The following is an 8351-nucleotide window of genomic DNA, read 5'->3' as shown; positions in this document are numbered from 1 at the left end:
AAATAGCGGTAATATACGAACCGCATACCCAATAACGTGTGCAGTAACTTTGACCAAAGAGGGGAAAAGGTTGTTGAAAACTATACCACGGCAACTTACGTGAAAATAGCACGGTAATGTATGAACTTCATACCCGATAACTTACATAAAAGCAGCGCAGTAACTTTGACCAAGGAGAAAATAGTTGTTGAAAAACATACCCTGATAACTTATGTGAAAATAGCACGGTAATGTATGACCCACATACCCAATAATATACGTAGAAAATAGCATATCGTTTTTCTTCTACTAAAAAAAGTACAGTAGTACCTTATGTTCCTCTATTCTATAGAAAGGATGATCTTTGTTGGCCTTGTTCTGCTGAATTTTGCATCGCTGCTACAAAGAAACTGATTGGTTTTGTTTTTGAAGGCATAAGAAATGCGAGTTTTGTTTAGCTATATATGATGTTACAATTGTTGCTCGTTTGGTAACTACAAATGAAATAAGAGCATTTTAGCTATACATTTTTGTTGCTAACAACATATGAAAAATATTGGTGACTTTTGTTAGTATCGGACGATAACTTTCGACCCCAACAAAAGGTTGATAACTTTGAAAAAAGTTCAGATTTTCATGTCCTGATAACATCTGTGTAAACACCATGGTAATGTACGTGTCGCATGTGCAGTAAGTTAGATACCGCACAAGCGGTAACTTACATAGCCCATGCCTGATTACCTTTTGGACTTAGATTTTTTTACTAAAACATACCCGGTAACTATTATGTGTATAATATGATATTTTATGCATCACACGCCCCATAAATTACGTGCAACACCATGGTAAGTTTTACCGGGGGAAAACACCCTCGAAAACTTACGTGAAAATAGCATGATAAAATACAAAGTACATACCCGATAATTTACGTACAAACAGCGCGGTAGCTTGGACTAAGAGAAATTTGTTGAAAAACATAACCCTGATAATTTATGTGAAAATAACACCGTAATACACGAATCGCATATCCGATAACTTGCATACAGACATTGTGTTAATTTTGACCAAGGAGGAAAAGAAGTTGTCGAAAACATACCTCGATAATTTATGTGAAAATAGAACGCTAACATACGAACAACATCCCCGATAACTTACACCCAAACATTGCGGTAATTTTTTACCAAAAAGAGGAAATATTGTTCAAAAACATACGCCGGTAACTTATGTGAAAATAATACAGTAATATACGAACCACATATCCGATAACTGATAATATACGAAATCCATACTTGATAACATAAGTACAGACACCACGGTAATTTTTTGGTAAGGCTACCAGTTTGGATTTTCAATGATCACAGTCTTTTATTTTTGTTCAATCTTGTCTCAGGAAGATACAAGTAGCATGTACATTGTGTATAATCACAAAAGTTTGCTAGCTCAGCTGGAAATTACATCCCATTTAGTATGGGAGGGTCTGGGTTTGATCCTCTAATGTCCCATTTTTCTGTCTATTTTTAAACTGTCGGCGGCCCAGAAAATCGGGAGGCGGCCCAGAAAATCGGGAGGGGGTTCGTTCCAGAGGTGTAGGGTCGAAGGGAGGGGTTCGTTCGACAGAAAATCGAGAGGGGTGGGATCGAAGGGAGGGGTTCCTTCGAGAGAGGAGGCGGGATGCCCAAAAATCAGGAGGGGTCCTCTCGAGAGAGGAGGCGGGATCGAAGGAAGGGGGTGGTATGGTACTTTTGCAATCTGTCACACGGGTGCCAGTTATCACAGTCCATTTATTATATATAAGACATGGCGATTTGGTGCCCGGGCACATATGGTCCCGAAATCCTGGTCGTTCCTTCCTGTTTTGGGATACGTGAAAGTCGCATTTAGTGGTTCGAGGTGAACCGTGGGAAACGGAATTAACACAGCTATACGGTAGAGAACAGTTCCATACAGAGGGGACAGGTAGGCGAGTGCCGTGTGGATTCGAAATCTCCTGGTCCTCTCCGTGCGGCGGAGATTCTGGGCCGTGGCGCAGGAAAGTTTATTTGTAACTGGTCCTGTTATTCTCCGGCGTTCGCTAGCTATGGCGCCAGATGCGAGCTACCCTTCCGCGCAAGTGCCATGTGCGGTCCTCGGCACCTCCCAAGGCTCCCACTGAGACGAGAGTTCCTAAGCAACGCGGAATCCTGGACCAGCAGCCTCTGCGACCTCCTTCGGCACCAGCACAGCCGCCATGGCCGCCGCGGTTCGTCAGCCCGGTTGCGGTCTTCTCATGGACTTCTACACAGACGCGCGCATGTCCTGTCTGTGGTGACTAGGGTCGCAGAGCGGCCTCAAGGAGGCGACCGGGGACAGAGAGAGGCCACAACGGTGGTGGCGGACATGGCGGCCATGGATATTACTCATGATATTTCGTATTACGTGCACTGGTGTGTGTGGTATGGAGGGCGCAGCTGTGTTGCATGCTACCTGACTGAGAGGTGCTCGCTCTGCACTGCCCGCTGTAGGAGCACAGTGTGCACATCGTCCACGGCCCGAGCGCTCGAATGCCTACCGACACTGCTGTTCTGGACGCTGCGCGTGCTTGCATCATACATGCGCCGGCGCGTAGAGCAGAAGCCGCTGCTCTGCTAGTCCACTCGTCGGAATCTTCTTCTCTTTGAAGCTGGAGGGGCCTCCATACTTTTTGCCAAACCACGCTGCCTAAACCCCATCGTCTTGTCTTCCTCACCCTATCATTCGTCGTCTTCCTCTCTCCCAGTTCCTCACCTCGTCCCCTCACGCAGGCCGCCCTCGCCATGCTGCTCTTTCACAGCGAGCAACTACGTGTCTACAGGAAACACAAGCCCATCGACCGTCCTGCGAACATCCAAGCCCGTTGCATTTCAGGGTGTTTGACGTCGTATTAGAGCCACGAACAGAAATACATGCAGCGTAGCTAGCGTAGGCAACCAAAAAAAGCGGAAAACAGTAACTAACAACCAAATAATCCGTTGGTTATCCAGCGTGAACTATGCCCCGCAAGGCCCAGGAAAATAGCAGGGCCGTTAGTTCGATGGACCGGGATGACGCTTTCCTCAACTAATAGCAATAAATGCGGTGGGCCGGTTAAAGTTTCCTTCCAAATACACACCAGATACAAAGCACAAATACGTGAGATTGGGGCAATCTCGAGGAGTAGCGATGGTCGGGGTATCAGGAGCATCTGAGACCGGGCTCAGAACCGAATTTTCGGAATAACACGCTCAACTTGAATTGTAATTAGGCCATTATATGAAGCACTTCTTAAGCGTGAACAGAAACACCAGTTACACTGAAAATATATCAGCACTCTTTTTACACACAAAGGTGTGGTTATTTTCGCACACAGAGCTTCCTTCACTTCGCCGCTCTCAATAAGTCAAAGTGCTAGTGAAATGATCTGGAAAATCGATAGCAGAAGCTATCCAATGCATCTGTTCTTCTGCTGCTATGTCCTCTGTTCCTATCTAAGCCTGGGCATCCAGTTGTCAAATCTACCTGCACAAAAATGAAAGCATATGGAATTATGAAAAGTTAGTTTCTTGCATAATTAGATAAATCTAAATAGATGGTTATCATAGATGAGGTGGCAGCATGGAATTATTTTTCACTACATAAAAAGGAAGCACATTCATGTAAAAAAGCAATGCCTTCTCAAACCTATGTAGATTAATTAGGACCTCTAACAACTCTAAACCTGGATCTCCTTTTCTAGACACCAAACTTGGAACATCAAAGAGAAAATGGTTTCATCAATGGACCAACCTACAGGAGAGCAACATGCATATGGACAGGAACTGTAGCAGAAGAAAACATGAACTGTATTTAGTATAGGAACCGAAGCTTCATATTAAATCTCAGAAAAGGAGAATATGGACAGGAACTGCAGCTTCATATAAAGTCCTTGTCTTTAAAGTTTTGGTACGTTCCTGTTATAACTTTTCAATTCTGACATTTTTCTAAATTGATAGCCTAAGGTAATATTCGACAAACACAACTTTAACATAGTTGGGCAAACATTATTATACATTCAATCACAAGGTCCAGTTGTCAGCCCATTGACCAGATTTCAATAACAAGAATTCGATGGCAGTTATAGCAAGACGACAAAGTGGTAGCTTCAAAGCAAGAAGAATAACAAACCTCTATTTTTTTAAGAGCATGCCCTTACATCATGGACACCACTTCCTTACAAATGCTACATTTGTGTGTGAAGAGAACATGAAAGTTTGCACAGCATGAGCTTACTGCATGTATCATATACTGCAAATGCAATACAGAGAGAAACTACAGTCTCCAAATTTGGTTCCTAAAATCACTAAATTATTCATCGATGACAGAACTGCAATCTATTGGAGATACAGTAGCAACCAAGAAAGCTGAGGCCATCTTCCTCCATTGAAAATTTGATTCCCTGAAACATATAATTGCAAGAGAAAATGGAGGTCGTACCAAATTTCAGAAGAAACTTTTTAGCAATCTGACAAAATCTGTAATAGTTGTGCACGTTCAACCTATCCTTGACCAACCGGAGTATACAATTCCCCCCTGTTCTACAAGTTTCGCTAGCAAGGCGAAGATATACATGGTACTGGAGTATGTAATAAATGGCAGAGAGCTATTTGAGAAAATCGTAATGATTCTTCTCCTTATGCTCTCAGTGTACTAACTGCTAAGCGTGATTCAGGAACTTACGAAGAAAATTCCAGAGATGTAATAGACTTCACATGCATGCTGGTACATCTCCAACACTCCCTAATACGTACTCTGAAGGGCAAGCAGTCTGAACTCTGAAATTAATTTTGAGAAAATAGGAATCCAACGAATATAAACGTCATCCAAGAATGAATTCCTCACCGTCCCGGTCGAGGAAGAACACCTGGCGCGCGCGGCCATCGGGTTGCGTCTTCGCGAACAAGTCTGTGCCAGGGTTCTTCAGCTTGGTCGCAAACCTGTCGGAATCCGGCACAGAGAAGGCCAGGTGATGCCTCCTGGATTCCTGGGTAGATGCACGAGTGGAGGAGGAGACCGTGGCGGCGGCGGCCAGGGTCCTGGTCGATGATGCGCAGTATGGCGTCGAGAGGCGCCTGGAGGAGGAGCGGTGGGCGTAGTCCTCTCGCAAGCACCGGATCTGACCGCCGCCGCCGTCGGCGAGCTACAGGGAGATGGGCTAGTGGGGATCTTGTTTGAAGGACAAGGAGGCGAAACAATAATGAGAAGCAAAGGGACGTTTTTGCAAATAAGGATGCGGTTGTGAGTACAGATCGCTCCGCCTGGATCTGGGCCACTCATCTTCAATCCAACGATCCAGCTTCCTTTTTCTATTTTTGCACCTAATACCTAGATTCTATACTAGTCGCTCCCCCAACAACTGGGAGCGACTAGTATAGAATCTGAGCTTACAGTGCAAAAATAGAAAAAAGTGACATGGGCCGTTGGATTAGAAATCGATGGCACATATTCTGGAGTGTGGGATCTGTACTCACGGTCACAGAAGTTTGTGCAGAAAGGTCCCCCGATTCTGAATAATTATGTGCAAACGACTGAACCCTCTCGCACATCTCCGTTCTCTTTGCCGGCTGTGGCGGCGATCCAGATCCGGCGGGAGGCCGCCGCCGTGCGTGGCCCCTCCCCTAACTACTCCGCCACCCAGGCCGTCTGGATCCACCTCCGGGCACCCCGACGTCGCGCTCCACATCATCGTCTCGGCCACATCCAGCTCTGCCACGGTCTGCTCCACAGGAGCACCACCCAACCTTCACCGTGTTGGACTATATGACGGGTTGGTGACTGGTCGGAAGTCCCACATCACGGACGTGTTCGCGATGACGCAGATCGACGGCCGCATGTGCCAGGTCCTCGATCACCATGGTGAGGGACTCATTATGAGATGATGCTTATGTTCGTTGAATTTCTATTTTATAACATTTTTTAGTTTTTTAATTGTTAGCTTCCTGTATGCGTGTCTATGTTTGATCTATTCATTCCGGATCCAGCAATAGCATGCTGATTAGTGCATGATTTAGTTGTGGTAATGTGTATTTTACTGGCTGATGACAAGTTTGGTGTATCACTATTGAATTGCTTTCCAATCAGCCAAAGTGATGGAAATTTGAGCTTCCCCGGTCCAGGGGTTATTTAGACTTGCTCTACTGTTAAATAAACCGAAACACTTCCAGAGTTCTTTAGATGTTTTTCCCTTCTCTGTAGCAACTAGTAAGACATTGGTTTTATATAAAGGAAACCAGAGAGGGGGGCTCTCTTTTTTTCTTCAAAAGAAAGTTGTGATATTGTATCAAAAAACACACAGGTCTAAAGATTACACAAACTAAAATTGGCCATCATTACCATCTCCTTTAACCATCTTAAACAATGCCCAAACTCTTGATTTTCTATACAAAAAGGGAATATGTACCAACTACCAATACTTCACACAATAGATACTTGTCCATGTTTATTAGTCAAGTTTTGATCTTGGTCAAGTACAATATTATTACTCTGTTAAAAATTGGCGCTGATGCTCTAGTAAGTCTGACAAGCAAGTCATATTGGGATGTATGAGATGTGACAATAGACTTCTAGCTTTATATGCTCCACGGAAATGCATCATTTGTATGATAGCGGTGTTCCATGATGCAAGGACATGCTCTAAGAATAATATAACACAAGAGTGGAGGTTTGCACTTCTTGCTTTGAAGACTACCATTTATGCACGCCATCAAATTATTTGTTTACTATTGATTTAGAATAATAATTTGCATCTGTCAAACATTCATAAAGTATGTTCTTCAGCTCATAAGTTTGAGCGATGAGGGTTACTTGCCTTTAAATCAATGCTCGGTTGCAATTTTCTTATTCTATACGAGCATTCCTGAATCATACTGTCCTGGTTGATTGGAAGTCAGGTGAACTTGATATTGAACAAAACAATTAAGAGTTGGAACTTGTAACAACATCAAATTACACCTTCACTTTTCTGATGATACAAGTGATCGGTCATTGTTAAGCTTTGAATATATTTTGCCATATGGTATTCTTGTTCTTTTCTCTTCACTGGTCTGCCATACGTTTTTGTGATGCAGCATTCTAACAAGGCTCCACTCATTTATTGTAAGATGTTACATTTTCCTCATCTACGAGTTAGAAAAAAAACTTAACACCCATTCTTAATTGTGAAGCACACACATGATTAGGACATGAACTGTTATTCAAGCCTAGAAATTTGTATTATTAATATTAAATAATTTTTAAGCACTACACCTCTGCTGCAGGCAATTCTTTTGGGTTATTCTACTGATGTTGGTATTTCACTTGCAAAGGATGTAGCACTCTGGTCAATGTTTTCAGTTCTGACAATCTTACTTAATTTTCATGCTAGTCACCTAAATGTACTATTCTAGTGGTTAAAGTACAACATATATGCTTGTTATAGCTTGCTCTGTTTTTCTCCCTTACAACCATTTAGTCTACCAACGATCATAATTATTTTCAATTTCTTTCCTTCTGATGTGAACTATAAATTTTTTTTCTTAATTTGTCTTCATTTGTAGATGGATGATGCTTTAACAACCAGAAGCATCAGGAGTACATATGGAGAGAAGAAGCGCTTAGCATAGGCTTCCCTTGCTTACAATTGCAGGAGCAAAACTCATTTGTCTGCATGATAATTTAAATCCTTTGTTGTCGGTCATGTGCTATAAATGGTCCTGTCATGTTAATCAGGCCATGTATATGGATCAGAGTGGACCAGAAATAGAATACCTTGTGAAATTCATTTTCGCCATCCTATTGAGACGTGGGTGTTTATTACTAGAGAAGCTTAATGTTGACTTTAATTTAGTGTTGCATAATAGTTATAAATGAATTTAGTAGTTTTCTTGTTTAATTGCTAGAGCCCTCTACATTTATCAAGATATATGTTCATTGTATTTACTTCAATCATTTCGATCATTGCGGCATTTCTGTTGCTTGGCTGTGAAGATCAAGCAACAAGACTAGCAAATATAGTTTGTAATAAGTTTAGAAGGTGCTCACCAAGTCTGGAATAAATTATTATTTTTGCCTTGAGGGACAGTTTTCTTTCTGCCATATCTGTTTTGTTTTCTAAACATAAGTTTGGCCTGTACATTTAGTTCTTAATTTTTAGAGAGAACATGTACGTTGAGTTGTGCTTGAACCTTGAAGGGGATGGGTCAACTTTCTCACGTACTGAAATATTGACAAGCTTCTAGGGGGATGACATCAACGTTGTGCTAATTTGGAAATGGACGAGTGACTTGAGGTTGTAACTGTAAAAGTCATGTTTTATATTCAAGTGTTGGTAGGGGGGGTTTCGTGAAATGGACATTAAGTGGGAA

General features: G+C 42.5%; 2 long non-coding RNA genes across 2 annotated transcripts; one reads left to right on the top strand and one right to left on the bottom strand.

The window, feature by feature from the left end:
• Positions 1–3210: 3210 nt before the first annotated feature.
• Positions 3211–5190, bottom strand: LOC119269500. Its single transcript, XR_005133629.1, has 2 exons — positions 4852–5190; positions 3211–3492 (listed from the first exon to the last, which is right to left on the bottom strand). It is a non-coding gene; the product is annotated as an uncharacterized LOC119269500 (long non-coding RNA).
• Positions 5191–5583: 393 nt separating this feature from the next.
• LOC119283418 lies at positions 5584–7879 on the top strand. The gene is made up of 2 exons (XR_005139044.1): positions 5584–5865; positions 7545–7879. It is a non-coding gene; the product is annotated as an uncharacterized LOC119283418 (long non-coding RNA).
• The last annotated feature ends 472 nt before the right edge of the window (positions 7880–8351 follow it).

Source organism: Triticum dicoccoides, chromosome 1A (genome assembly GCF_002162155.2).
Source record: "Triticum dicoccoides isolate Atlit2015 ecotype Zavitan chromosome 1A, WEW_v2.0, whole genome shotgun sequence".
NCBI lineage: Eukaryota > Viridiplantae > Streptophyta > Magnoliopsida > Poales > Poaceae > Triticum > Triticum dicoccoides.
The sequence above is the reverse complement of the archived record's forward strand: the minus strand, read 5'-3'. Positions and strand labels throughout refer to the sequence as shown.